The sequence below is a fragment of the Mastomys coucha genome, unplaced genomic scaffold (assembly GCF_008632895.1).
Source record: "Mastomys coucha isolate ucsf_1 unplaced genomic scaffold, UCSF_Mcou_1 pScaffold22, whole genome shotgun sequence".
Taxonomy (NCBI): domain Eukaryota; kingdom Metazoa; phylum Chordata; class Mammalia; order Rodentia; family Muridae; genus Mastomys; species Mastomys coucha.
This window is the reverse complement of record NW_022196905.1, coordinates 99,550,739-99,566,438: the sequence shown is the minus strand read 5'-3', so window position 1 is coordinate 99,566,438 and position 15,700 is coordinate 99,550,739.

Genomic DNA, 15,700 nt, shown 5'->3' with positions numbered 1-15,700 from the left:
GCCTGCCTCTGTCTCCCAAGTGCTGGGATTAAAGGAGTGCGCCACCACCACCCAGCTTAATTAAAATTCTTTATTTAATGTATTTGATGTTTTGATTATTATGTGACGGGAGGAATTTCTTTTCTGGTCCAGTCTATTTGGAGTTCTGTAGGCTTCTTGTATGTTCATGGGCATCTCTTTAGGTTAGGGAAATTTTCTTCTATAATTTTGTTGAAAAGATTTACTGGCCGTTTAAGTTGAGAATCTTCACCTATTATCTTTAGGTTTGGTCTTCTCATTGTGTCCTGGATTTCCTGGATGTTTTGGGTTAGGAGCTTTTTGCCTTTTGCATTTTCTTTGACTGTTGTGTCAATGTTTCCATGGTGTCTTCTGCACCTGAGATTCTCTTTTCTATCTCTTGTATTCTGTTGGTGATGCTTGCATCTATGGCTCCTGATCTCTTTCCTAGGTTTTCTATCTCCAGGATTGCCTCCCTTTGTGATTTCCTTATTGTTTCTATTTCCATTTTTAGATTCTGGATGGTTTTTTTCATTTTCTTCACCTGTTTGATTGTGTTTTCCTGTAGTTCTTTAAGGTATTTTTGTGTTTCCTCTTTGAGGGCTTCTAGCTGTTTACCTGTGTTCTTCTGTGTTTCTTTAAGGGAGTTATTTGTGTCCTTCTTAAAGTCCTCTATCATCATCATGAGAAGTGATTTTAGATCCAAATCTTGCTTTTCTGGTGTGATGGTGTATCCAGGTCTTGCTATGGTGGGAGAATTGGGTTCTGATGATGCCAAGTAACCTTGGTTTCTGTTGCTTATGTTCTTACACTTGCCTCCTGCCATCTGCTACTTGCCCTCGATATATCTGACTGGAGCCTGTCCTTCCTGTGATCCTGGTTGTGTCAGAACTCCTCAGAGTTTACTTGTCTCTGGGATTCTGGGATTCTGTGATCCTGAGACCCTGAGTGTGTTAGAGCTCCTGGAAGTCAAGCTGCCTCTGGGACCCTGAGATCCTGGTGAGAGGTGTGTGATATTGGCCATGTATTAGCAGCACCAAGCCTTCTTACATGCAAATAAAGATTCCCAAGCCCTCAGCCCAAACCAATGAGAAGTACCTGCTGTTGAACCCTGAATCACCCCAAAACTAGATATAAATCCTATCCAGGGAATTAAAGGGGTATGAGAAATCTACTCCTTTGTCTGAGTCTTTTGTTCTAAGAGCTGTAACACTTGGGAAGAAGTCTGCTCTCCTGAAATGTGGCCTGAAGCTGCGCTGCACTCCTTTCTGGCCAGTCTGCCTATCCTCCACCCAGCCTGACCCAACTCAGTGCAGGGAGGAGTGGAGCAACTGAGCAGCCTGGAAAGTGTGGTGGAGAGGTGGTGACAGAGGTGAAGCCAACTGTGGCAGCAGAAGTGGCAGAAGCAACTTCACCTCCCTGCCTGTGCTCGCTTCCCTTCGCTGGAACTCTCACACCGGGCTGGGCCAGAGATCTCCGTGAAAGCCTCTGTTACACAGGCCCACAGTCTACAGGCAGAGCGCAGGACATATTGCACCCTTAGAAGTGAAGCGTGAGGCACACTGCACCTGCAGAGACAGTGCGCTGGGCACACTGTACCCTCAGACGCTGTTCACTGAGCACACTGCACCCATACAAGCAGTGCAGGGGGCTGGGGGGGGCACACTGCACCCGGAGAGATGTGTGCAGAGCACAGTGCACTCGGAGAGATGTGTGCAGAGCACACTGCAGCAGAGCACACTGCACCCGGAGAGATGTGTGCAGAGCACACTGTAGCAGAGCACACTGCCCCCGAGCACTGAGTCACTTGAGGTTGCTCTGGACCATACTCAGAGCTTTTCACTTAGGGCTTGAGTGTTCTTCAGTGATTTATATTTCTAACAAATTACCCAAAGACCCTACGCTTTAGGTTCAGGGTCCACACTGTAAGCTCGGTTTTAAGAACTATGGGATATGGTCCTAGCTACACAGTTAAGATGGCCTTCAGAGAGAAGTTAAAATTTGACCCTTAAAAAGAATATGAGTAACACTTTGTTGAGGAAAATATGTAAGAAATGGACATTCTAGACAGAGGCAATGGTCTGAGCAGAGATCTGAAGAGGAAAACATCTATTTGGAAATAACGAACAGATTTTTTTTAACATAGGTTAATGCTATAGAGGTTTAGAATGTAACTTAATGCCAGACTGTGAGGATCTTGAAGTGAAACCCAAACTTTAATTAGTAGACTAATGTTTCTCAAATTTGCATATCATAAAAATATGGGTAGTATATTAAATATATAAATTCCTGGACCTTAGAAACCACTCTTTGAGAACCCTCACCCTGGAGTAGCAGGGGTCATATTCACCTATGGAATTGTAGATTCTAACATGTCTGCATTTAAGAACATTTACTTTTGTGGGAATTTAAAAGGTGCCAGTGAAGAAATTAGGGCAAATAAGGTGAGACTTAGCATCAAACAAGGTAATCAAGCTAGGAATCTCAGCTAGGCCTTGGTCAGTTAGTGGGGACAACATAACATCCTTCAAGGCCGCCCTTGCTTCTCATTCAGATAGGGAGGGGGCCAGACCAGAGTCAGAGTCAGAATCTGTGTACTAACAAGGCTCCTGGTGATTTTATGCATATTAAATTATGAGAAACTCCTATATATGACAGAAAGGAAAGTAAATAATTATCAGAATTTTAAGAGAATCCTTTCTAGAAGACATATGTAAGAATGACTATTCTATTTTCTTCGTGTTGTGTACCTTGTTGTCACTGTTATTTGGAGGCAGGGTCTCTCTGTGTGGTTCTGATTTACTTGGACCTCACTCTATAGACCAGGCTGGCATCGCTCTCAGAGAGCCAGCTGCCTCTGCCTCTGCTGCTTGTGCCACTGTGTCCTGCTTATGCTTCCTACTTAGGATGATATAGTTTTTAGAAATTCTTTCAGAGTAGGTATTCTTCACCAGCGGTGTAATTATACTTATAATTCTCATGCATCAGCTCAGTATGTAGCTTGAGGGGTACTTGGAGTTCTAGAGGACTCTAGAGTTCTGTTTCAATTAACATAATAAAGTAAATAATTCAGAAGAGTCATCTTTGTTTCAGTTTGAAAACCTTCTAGCCTAATCTATCCCTTAAAGAGCTTTACATACTTTAGCAAAATCCCACAGAAACAAGCAAAAACCTCATACTGTTCATTGTAAATGATTTAGAAAAATGCACATAGCTTGCATTTGCACATATATGTTACAGCTATAAAAATTTGTATTTAATAAAAGGAATTAGGGGGTAGAGATATGGCTTAGCCATTAAATGCATTGACTTCTCTTCTGAGGGACCTGGATTTTATTCCCAGCACCCATATGGTGGCTCACAGACACCTGTAACTCCAATTTCAGGGGGTCCAATGGCCTCTCTGGCCTCTATAGGCACACACGAGGTAGTCAGACACATGTGCAAGCAAAACACTCAAACACATAAAATAATGATTTCTTAATAATAAAAAGGAATTGCAGTTAAGCTAATGTTATCTCTTTATGACAGTAAATGGCTTCAGTTCTATAGAAACTGCAAATGTGATAAACTCATTGGGTTTTGATTTTTTTGTTTTATGAGCTTTTCTAATGATCAGTTTAGAAACTGAACACCTTTTACAGGTTAGAACTTTACCTTTACATATACCCTGGGGTTTAATCCAGGGCTTAGACCTCCCAGAAGAATTCTACACCACTGAGCTATGTCACCATCACACAGATACATTCTTAAGCCCAAATAATTTTATTACAATTGTTTAAATTTTTTAAAAAAATATTGAAAATTTAAATGACTGATTTCCAATTAGTTTTCCTTATAAAAATATTTGTATTCTTTCTGTCATTAGCTGACAATTTTTTTTTTTTCGAGACAGGGTTTCTCTGTATATTCCTGGCTGTCCTGGAACTCACTCTGTAGACTAGGCTGGCCTTGAACTTAGAAATCCACCTGCCTCTGCCTCCCAAGTGCCACCACTGCCCGGCTAGCTGATACATTTTTAAACAAGGGGAATAAATGAAAGCTTCAGTTTAGGTTAAAAAAAAAAAAGGTAAACCTTTTAAATACTAAATTATTTGTCCTTGAATTGTTAGCAAATAACTGGTAGACCCAAAACTGGAACCCAGGCTGGTTCTGAATGAAAAAAAGAAATAAAAGGAAAGATATGTCTGATTGTAGGTATGGTAGAAGAGAAAGTTAATTGTAGATGGGAGAGCATAGGCAGAGGCAGACACTTTTGAGAGAGTCCAGAGAGGCCTTGATGACGGGGGAGGGGGGGCAGCGAGAGGGAGAGGAGGAGCTGAAGGATGCTGGGAGAACCTGGCAGCCAGGTTCACTTCGATACATTAAGCTTCAGCCAACTTTAGCTCCTAACACTAAAGCTTGTAGCTCAGAGCTCAGACTTACAAACTTGGCCTAAAATGTGAACTGAACCTAGCTGCCCTCGTCCTTACAGGTGTTCCAGCTTTGAACTGTACTGTCAATTCTACACAAAACCCAAGCTGTGCTTACAGCTTTGAGATGCAAATAGCTATTATATATATGTTTTTGCATATTCAAATAGACTTGTGGTGCTTTATTATTTAAAAAGAGACATATCTTATTCTTCATTTATTCAGTAAAAACTTACTAAACAGCTGCTATTTACTAGGTAGATGAAGCTTGGACTCAGCCAACTAGAACATACCTGGGCTTTCTCAAAAACCAATCCAGGCAGAACTGACTATCTTAATGACTTTGTGTATCAGGGTTTGGAGTGAGTGAGTGCCTGGGACACCTGGCAGGTCCAATGGCAGTTATAACCAAGGTGGCTGTGCTTATGTCAAGCTGAATCTCTGCAAAGTCCTAGAAAGATGATCATGACCTACTCGCATTTTATAGGGCTCATAGATAATAAGGTGACTGATCAAACTTTGATAAAGAGGCATGGGAGAAGTTAGAGTTTTTTAAAACTCAACACTATACCTGTCAAATTTTGTTAGCAAAGTTCTCTGATTCAAGTTCTCTGGTTCTCTAGATTCTGTGTTAGAGTTACAATGTCCAGACTTCTTCAGAAGGCACCATGCAGACATGCCCAGGTACTACTACTACTATTACTATTATTATTATTATTATTATTATTTACAGTGTTCTTCCTGATGTACACCTGAGTACAGAAGAGGGCACAAGATCTCATTATACATGGTGTGAGCCACTGTGTGGTTGTTGGGAATTGAACTCAGGACCTCTGGAAGAGCTACCAGTACTCTTAACCTGTGAGCCATCTCTCCAGCCCAACACACTCAGTACTAAATGAGACTTTTTTTTCATTACAACCCTCCCTTCAAGGCTCAGGGATCTGTGTAGAAGAGGAGGCAGAAATATTGTAAGAGACAGAGGTAATGGTTGTTTCCAAGGAAACGGTGTCTTCTAAACACAGTGCGACTGAACATGGCCAGTTTTTACAAATAGTAAGCTGTGTATTCTTTGGACAATGGATTATAAAAGGAGGAGCATCAGAAGACAGGAGGGACAAGAGGTCATTGAGGGACAGATTACAGATAAGGGAAGGGAGTAAAGACAAATAAGATGTCCTCACTTGGCAAGTTGGCATTACATCGTGGAAATATATATTGACTAGTAATAGTTGTTTGAGCTAAAATTATATAAACAATCACTTTTCAGTAGTGTGTAAATAAATTTGTATTTTTTATTTAAAAAATTTTATACAATATATTTTGATTGTATTTCCCTTTTCCCTCAACTCCATGCAAAACCTCCTTCACCAACTTGATGTTCTCCTTCTCCCTCTCTCTTCCCCGGCACTTTCTCTTTAAAAAAAACCACAAAAACAAAAATCAAAACAAATAAGCAAAAAGACCAATAAGATAAAAATGCCAAAACAAAACTAAACAAAAACAAAAGTCTAAAATAAAAACCCAAATCATGGCGTTCTTTTTGTGTTGGCCAACTAATCCTGGGTCTGGGGCTTGCCCTGGAGTATAGCTGGTACCCCAGTGACCCTGGGAGAAAGCTGATTTTCTCTTTGCAAGCCGGTATCTGTTACAGATACCTTCTTGGCTAGGGTTGGAACTCTGTGCTGTGTCCACATCCGGTCTCAGTTCTGGAACCCCCATCTGCCTTGAACCTGTACAGAACTTGTGTATGCTGCTATCGTCTCTGAGTTCACATGTGCAATCAGCCATGTTGTGTCTGAGTTCACATGTGCAATCGGCCATGTTGTCTCTGAGTTCACATGTGCAATGGGCCATGTTGTGTGAAGAAGACACTGTTTCCTTGGAAACGTCAACCATTACCTCTGGCTCTCACAGTGCTTCTGCCTCGTCGTCAGCACAGATTCCTAAACCTTGAGGGGAGGGTTTTAATGGGAAAAGTCCCATTTAGGACTGAGTGTTCTAAGATCTCTCCATCTCCATTCCTTGTCGGGATGTGGGGCTTGGTGCTAGTTCCCATCCATTACAAGAAGATGCTTCTCTGATGGTGGCTGAGCTGGGTACCATGAGCCTATCAGAACATCATCAGGAATCATCTTATTGCTATGCTCCTTTAGCAGAATAATAGTATTAAGTTTTCTCTAGCCCATGGCCTATCATGTCTCATGGGATCCATCTCATAGAATGAGCCATAAATCCAACCTGACCATGGTTGGTCACTCCCATGACATTGAGCCACTTGCGGAAGGTCATCTTACAGGCAGGTCACTGCTGTAGGCTGCAGGATTTGTGATATTGATGATTACAGTACAATGAACACAACCTGCATGAAGCTTCGCGTTAGGCACTAACTCAACTTGTCCTTGTTCAGTGATATACATAAGCATTGTGTTCAGCGGGGCGGGGGGGGTGCGGGGGGGGGGTTGCCACCAGATTTTAGAGAGAAACCAACAGCCTTGGCCATTTAGTGTTTAGGAGGTTCTTTAAAATACCTTTTGCTAACAATATGTCACCCATTTCTGGCACTGGAGGTATTGCTTGGTAGCAAAGATCTGGTTGGTGCACTGTCCCCCCATTATATGATGACCTATATAGATTTATCTCTTTCATGTATGTATACATGTGAGGAAACTTCTACAGTAATAGGTTTCCATGTGTTTTTTGAAATGTCCTTTAGCACTAGTTTTCTCTCCTCATATTCCCTCTTTTACTTTTTTTCCCTCTCCCCCATTTAACCCTCCTATTATAGTTCCCCCATATATGTATATATCAGTGTTGATATATATCAGATTGTAGCACACATATAGAAAGCTTAAAACTTAACATCACATATAAGACAAATATATCTATTTGTCTCTTTAGAGTCTGTGTTACCACAGGGTGATATCATCTAGCTCCACCCAGTTACTTGAGATTTTCACTTTTCACAGCATTGTCTGTTCATTCGCTGCTCATTGGTTGATGAACATCTAGGTTGTTTCCAGTTTCTGGCAATTATAAATAGAGCAGTGTCCTAATTAGGATTACTACTGCTGTGGTGAAACGTGATGACCAAAAGCAAGTTGTAGAGGAAAGAGTTTCTTTGGCTTGCAATTTCTACATCACAGTCCATCACTGAAGGAGGACAGGACAGGAACTCAAACAGAGCAGGACCTGGAGACAGGAGCTGATGCAGAGGCCATGGAGAAGCGCTACTTACTGGCTTGCTCAGCCTGGTTTCTTATAGAACCCAGGACCACAGCCCAGAGATGGCCACACCCATAATGGGCGGGGCCTTCTCCCAATAACTAAGAAAATGCTCTGCAGGCTTGCCTAGAGCCCACTATTATGGGGCATTTTCTCACTTGAGGTTCCCTCTCAGATGAATAACCAGCACAACTGATTCCTTGTCAACTTGACATACAAACACATCACTGTTAAGCCACAATCTTTCCTTATTTGCTTATATCCCCAAAGTCACACATAAATATCAGCATTATATTATAAACATTCCAAATTTTAAGTCTCTCAATCTTTAAAAATCCACTTAAAAATTCAGTCTCTCAACCATTAGCTCCTATAAAATAAAAAATAAGTTAAATGTTTTCTTACTTCAAGAGGGGTGAACAGGGTTTCAGTTATCAACAAACCAAACCAAAACTAAAGTCCAACTCAATGCTCCATATTTAGGATTCACATGTAATCTTCTGGACTCCTCTAAGGAGCTGAGAGGCCACGGAGGAGTACTGCTTACTGGCTTGCTCCCAAAGCTTGCTCAGTCTGCTTTATTTTTTTTTTTTATTGATTGATTGAGTGAGTGAGTGATTGATTGATGTGCATTGGTGAGATGGTCTCAGATCCCTGTAACTAGAGTTACAGACAGTTGTGAGCTGCCATGTGAGTGCCAGGAATTGAACCCAGGGCTTCTAGAAAAGCAGCCAGTGCTCTTAACCGCTGAGCCACCCCTCTAGCCCCTCAGTCTGCTTTCTTATAGAACCCAAGACAATCAGCCCAGGAATAACACCACCCACAATGGGCTGGGCACTCTCCTATCAATCACTAATTAATAAAATATGCTGCAGCCTTGCTGTATGTTACAGAGGTATTTTCTCCATTGAGAAATATTTTTCTCCCTCATCTCAGATAATCCTAGCTTATGTCAACTTTACAAATCTAGCCTGCACAAGTAGCAATAAACATGGATGAGCAGGTGTGTCTGTGCAGGATGCAGAACCTTTGGGAGTATGCCTGAGAGTGACATAGCTGGATTTTGAGGTAGATCGGTTCCAGCTTCCTAAGGGACTGCCATACTGATTTTCACAGTGGCTATAAATGTTTGCACTCCCAACAGCCATGGATGAGTGTTCCCCCGTTTCCCCCACATCCTTGCCAGCATGAGCTGTCATTTGTTTTATTGATCTTGGCAATCCTGAAATCTCAAAGTAGTTATGGTCTGCATTCTTTAAGAGCTGCCCCCCCGATTTGTGAGGACTCTTGTGGGGACCGTGCTTAGTTCTGTGCTCTATCTTTAAATTAGGTTACTTTTTCTTGATGTTCCTTTTTTAGTTATTTACATATTTCAGATATTAATCCTCTATCAGAAGCATAATCTTTTCTCACTCTATAGGCTGCTGCTCTGCCCAAATGATGGTGTCCTTTGCCATAACAGAAGCTTTTCAGTTTCATGGGGTTCCGTTAATCAATTGTTGATCTTCGCTCCCATGCTGTCTGTGTCTTATTGAGAAATTCTTTTCCTATGCCAATGGATTCAAGCCTATTCCCCACCTTCTCTCTGTCGGATTCAGGTCTGGCCTATGCTGAGGTTCTTAGCCCACCTGTAGTTGAGTTTTTACAGGGTCTTAGATACGGATCTACTTACACGTGCAACCATCCAGTCTGACTAGCACTGCCTATTGAACATTTTGTCATTTTTCCACTATATATTTTTGGCTTCTTTGTTAATTAAAAAAGAGTCAAAAGTTAAACTATTTTATTTATAATAACCAAAACTGTAGATTTGGTTGTGAAGCAAAAAAACAGATGTTCCTTCCTGTTTTCATCCACTTCCCTGTATTACCCACATTGGTTCAGTTTTCAGCTCTACTGCTCTAGATAGGCTATACATACTATACATGTAGGCATACATGAAGGAAGAAGGTTTGAGTCCTTGATTTTAAAAAATTGATTTAAAAAATTTCAAAAACCAAGAGTTGGGAAGCATCCAATGAGTGAAAGCCATGGAATCCTCTCCAGGAGATGGCAGTTCTGTAGGTCTGTGAGGAAAGAAGTCAGGGGAATAAGACTGGTGGGCTGTGTGTATGATGTGTGTGTGTGCGTGTGTGCTGTGTGTATGGTGTGTGTGTATGCTGTGTGTACTGTGTGCATGTGCTTGTGTGTGTGTACTGTGTATGTGTGTACTGTGTGTACTGTGTGTGTGTGTACTGTGTGTGTGTGCTATGTGTATGATATGTTCCTGTGCTGTGTGTGCACACTGTGTGTGTACTGTGTGTGTGTGCTGTGTGTACTGTGTGTGTGTGCGTGTGTGCTGTGTGTATGATGTGTGCATGTGCTGTGTGTGTCCTGTGTGTATGATGTGTGCTGTGTGTGTATGCTGTGTGTATGATGTGTGCGTGTGCTGTGTGTATGTTGTATATGTGTGCTGTGTGTGTGTCCTGTGTGTATGATGTGTGCTGTGTGTGTATGCTGTGTGCATGATGTGTGCATGTGCTGTCTGTGTGTGCTGTGTGTATGATGTGTGAGTGTGCTGTGTGTATGATGTGTGTGTGTGTGTGTGTGCTGTGTTATGATGTATGCTGTATGTGTGTCCTGTGTGCTGTGCGTGTGCTGTGCGTGTGTGTATGATGTGTGTATGTGCTGTGTGTGTGTGTATATGATGTGTGTGTGTGCTCTGTGTGTGTGTATGATGGTTGCATGTGTGTATGTGCTATGTGTGTGTGTATGATGTGTACATGTGCTGTGTGTGTGTATGATGTATGAGTGTGTATATGATGTGTGCTGTGTGTGTCCTGTGTGTATGATGTGTACTGTGTGTGTCCTGTGTGTATGATGTGTGCTGTGTGTGTATGCTGTGTGTATGATGTGTGCGTGTGCTGTGTGTATGTTGTATATGTGTGCTGTGTGTGTGTGTGTGTGTGTGTGTGTGTGTGTGTGTGTGTGTGAGCTATGTGCTGGAAAGTGACTTGCGTACAGTTTTCTTCTGGACTTGTTTTCAAGCACAAGTCACTTCCATCTGCACCAATCTGTAGATCCTGGAGAGACAGCAACATCGACTTTTCTCTTTAATGTGGGATGGTGGCACCCCCTAGAGTTCCCCCTGTGCTAATGGCTCAGGAGCAGTGCAGTCTGTTAGAGGCAGGGCTGGAGTGCTTCAGTAGAGAACTCTGTGTCCTGTCATAGCATAGGCGTCACTTACTGGGAGTCAGATGCTAGTAGAGGGCTGGGGTAGGTCTTTCAATGTCCCACTCATTTTATCACAATGTGTCACAAGCGACAGTTTCTAACACCAGGGTACACATTTTGGGAATGTCCATCAAGACCAGACATGTGCTTTATAGCACAGCCAGATGATGGCAGGTGGTCATTCTGGAGTCTGCATGGCATCTCAGTGTGATGGGGACGTTTAGGCCAGAACTGGAAAGATACAATCCTGAATGCCATAATCCAAGATAATGAAATCCAAAGGTCAAAATCCCAAATGTTACAATCCAGAAATATCACAATCCTCAAAACATAGTTCTGGAGAAAACAGCTTGAAGTTATTTAAATGACACACTTAAGGATTGACACTCGAAGAGGAGTTACCTGACAAATATAGAAGCATGAGAAGATGCAACTTCACACATTGAAATGGTAGTAACTACTTTCCAAGTGTGTCACTCAGATGTGTTTGTGATAACTGCACAGATGTAACTGTTAGAAGCACATTTACTGTATGCATAAAGGACTTGGACAAAAAATGAAATACATATGTATATCAGTATGTTGCTAATTGTGCACTCAGCTTTTATAAAAAGCTTTTATGTGGCCCTCTGAAATAGCTGAAGTGTGCTGTTAAAATGCATCAAGCCCATGGGCCAGCTCTGCACACGCAGGACTCCATGGGACTAAAGTCTGGGCAAGTTTTCTCTCTCTCCCAAATGCACAAAAAGGACACAATTTATTAAGTTTTTACATTTCTTATGTGTATTCACAGTGTTTGCACACACAGAGCCATCGTTGTGTGACAACATACTTTTGTGGCATCAAATGTGCAAAGAAAGTGATTTAAAACTCTGAGCCGGGCGGTGGTGGCGCACGCCTTTAATCCCAGCACTTGGGAGGCAGAGGCAGGCGGATTTCTGAGTTCGAGGCCAGCCTGGTCTACAGAGTGAGTTCCAGGACAGCCAGGGCTATACAGAGAAACCCTGTCTCGAAAAAAAACCAAAAAAAAAAAAAAAAAAAAAAAAAAAAAAAAAAAAAAAACTCTGAAAGCCTTTCACAGTATTTTTCCAGTATTAGAAATGTGTAAAGTAAAATACAGACCACAGCGAATTATAAAAATGAATGCTGACAAAACAGTGGAAACAGAGATTAAAAAGAGTAAAGAAAATCTGACATGAAAAAGTGTGTGGCTGGGTGCTTTGATCCCACCTAGCTTTCCACGGGGCGGGGGCAGAGGCAGGCAGATCTCTGTGAATCTGAGGGCAGCTTGAGCTCCAAGACATCCAGGGCAACATAGGCAGACCCTGTCTCAAAACAAACATTGTTACAAGGATAGGCTATGGGCAATTGTAAGGAAGTTGTTAATAGTTGGCCAACTTCCAGGTTCAGCCATCTTCGGAGCCTTTCATTCTGCCTTCCATTGTTCAGATCGACACTTCCTGCAGAGCACACTGGAGTTCTTTTCCTAAGTGCCTCTCTCCTTTGAAATCCTGTAATGGTTCCCATATGCACCAAAGAAACTGTGTTTCATACACCCATCTGAGCCAGGCATCTGTACATGGCCATTTTTGGCTGTGAAGACGCCACTCAGCGCATGCTGGAACACAGACCAGAGCTGAAGGAGCTGTTCTGACCAAACAGTAACACCCTTCCCCTTTGGTGGCTGCTTCAGGCAAGTGTCACGGTGGCTTACTTAAAGTTCCTGGAATTTCATCAGCTGCTAGGAACAGTGCTGCAGACAAATGAAGTTTCTGTCATGCTCCAGAGATGACCAATCCCATCCTTAGATTCAGCTTTCTACCCTCATATTCTTTTCTTCAGAGGACTTGTAGTCTTTAGCATTCCTGGTGTCTGTTTTAAGGTTTTTGGATCCTGTCTTGGAGGGCATATTTGGCAGAGGCTGGGGATCCTTGATTGGCTGGGTTTGTTTCCCAACTTGTGGGAATGGGGAGTGATACAGCATTTAAAATACAATGTTTCTTGTGTAAGAGTAACATCGTTGGCATTGTCTGTACCAGGAAAACATGACACCTGTGCAGGTCACAGGACAATGCAGGTCTCTCTTTCCACTGCAGGGGTCTGGGGTCAACAGAGATCGCCAGGCACCTGTGGCAAGTGCATTTACACATGAAGACATCTTGTCACATTGGAAGCCTGGCCAGCAAAATATTCTTTGAGAGGACAGAGGCCTGGGCCACGCCACTTCCTGCTGTCCTGCCTGCCATTTCCTGGCATCTCGTTACTTCAGCAACACGCATTTTGACCTAAAGTGCTTTGACCACACTTCTCCTCACAATAGACAGTCGGCTGCAGCTTTTAGACCTAGCATAGGATATTGTCTTGAAGGAAAGTTTGAAAGTTAAACACAAATCTTTACTATCTGACAGCTATGTTATAAAAAGAATGAATAAAGTCAATCCTGAACTTCTACTTTATCCTTAAATTAAACTTTAAAAAGAAAAGGATTAGCAGTTATTATTAGATTCTTACATTTAAAATTATGAACTTTAATATATAAACTTTGAGGTATTCCCAATTGGTTTTATTACTTCCTCTGTCTGTTCATTTTCCTGCACTGTCTATCAACCGTTTCCTATTCTTTGGGAGTTTTCCTTAATTTTTGTTTGCATTATAATGTCACATTTCTTTTATTTTAAATTATATTCATTTCATTTCTCATATACAGCAAGAATACACTATAATAAGTTCACATCAATACTTTTCACTTTCAGAATAACTTTGTCTTTTGAAATGTTTGCCTTCCAGGAATCATCAAAGACTTCCGCGCCTGCTCGGAGGAAACGGTTGCTTTTGCTTTGCATTTTCTGCACATACTATGATAAGTTTTGTTTTCTTTTTGTCACTAAGAAAGCAGCTTTAGAGAGGAAGAATTTATTTGTCTCAGTTTCAGGAGTGTTTGTCCACAGTCCGTTGGCTCTGTTGCTTCTGGGCAGCTGTGGTGTTGTGAAGCAGTTTGCCTCGTGGCTGTCTGGTGACAGAGGGACCACAAGGAAGACATGGGGACAACACATACAGACAAACCATGACATTCACATTAGACATCTAAGCAGTGCTATCCATGTGGATGTTTGGGGAGGGTGTAATATGGTTGGGTACTCTAGATAGGGAGTGGATAGAAAACAGAATAAATGAATTTTCAGGTAATACAGAAATGTACAGAGGAGCTACAAGTCAGTACTGATCCCAGGACTTAGTGATGACCATAGCCCATCAAGATGCACACACAACAAGATGCACACACAACAAGATGCACACACAACAAGATGCACACATAACAAGATGCACACGCAACAAGATGCACACACAAGATGTGCATGCAACAAGATGCACACACAAGATGCACACACAAGATGCACACACAAGATGCACACACAACGAGATGCACACACAACAAGATGCGCATGCAACAAGACACATTATGAAGTAATATAAGCACTTAGTCTTTATTTAGCAATTCATATACATAATCGTTTCCACACAGTACTTTTGTGGGTGTGCATAATTTACCTAATGACAATCCTACTGACGTGTGCTTAATTATCTTGAGATTTTTATATATCCAGTAGTGCTATAGGCACTGCTATAAATACAACTTTAATTTTTTTGTTTGGTGAAAGTACACATTGCTTTTTTGTTTTTTGTAGGTGTGGTAGTCTGAATAAGAATGGCCCCAATAGGTTCATATATTTGAATGCTTAGTCACCAGAAAGTAGAACTGTTTGAAAAGATTAGAAGGTGTTCTCTAGAGTCACAGAACTTATGGTAGTCTCTATGTAGTAAAGGAATTTATTGATGACTTACAGTCTGTAGTCCAACTCCCAACAATCAACTCCCAACAGTGGTCAGCGGAAGCTGTGAATGGAAGTCCAAGGATCCAGCAGTTGCTCAGTCCCACAAGGCAAGCTGAAGAAGCAGAGCAAGCCTTCCTTCTTCCAATGTCCTTATACAGGTCTCCAGCAAAAGGTGTGGCCCAGATTAAAGGTGTGTGCCACCACACCTTTAATCCCAGATGATCTTGAACTCATTAAGCTCCTTAGTAGTGTAGCGAATTTCCTCCTGGACTACACTTTCTACCTCCCCTCTAGGGGCCTGTTTTGCCTTGATTCTGGTTATAGGTCTAGAAGAAACTATTGGTGGGCCTTGAGAAACTTCAGTATTGTCTTGTCTGGCATTTCCTCCAGCAAAAGTCACTGCTGGTTTATCAGACTCTGGGGGATTAACTTCCTCGTGTGGAAAAGACATTATTTCAAGGGGTGGGGCTGAGGGTTCTACTTCCTCCAGTGGGGCAAACCCTTGAGAATCTGAAGATTCAAAATCTTCAGCTTTAATGGGGTCTTCCCACACATATTCCCCAGAATTCTGCTTGAATGAATAGAAATAGAAACCCTGGAATAGAAATATTTCTAGGAATAGAAACCCTGACTAAGACAGAAGGATTAGGAGTTGTGGCTTTGTTCTAGGAAGTGTGTCACTCAGGGTGGGCTTTGAGGTTTCAAAAGCCCATGCCAGGCCCAGGGTCTCTCTCTGTGTCTCTGTCTCTGTCTCTTCTCTCTCTCTCTGTCTCTCTCTGTCTCTGTCTCTCTCAGTCTCTCTGTCTCTCTTCTCTGTCTCTATCTCTGTCTCTTCTGTGTCTCTGTCTCTTCTCTGTCTCTCTGTCTCTCTCTCGGTCTCTCTGTCCCTGTCTCTGTCTCTCTGTCTCTGTCTCTCTCTGCCTCCCTCTTTCCCTCTCTCTCTCTCTCTCTCTCTCTCTTTTTTTCTCTCTCTCTCTCTCTGTCTCTCTGTCTCTCTGTCTCTCTGTCTCTCTCTCTGTC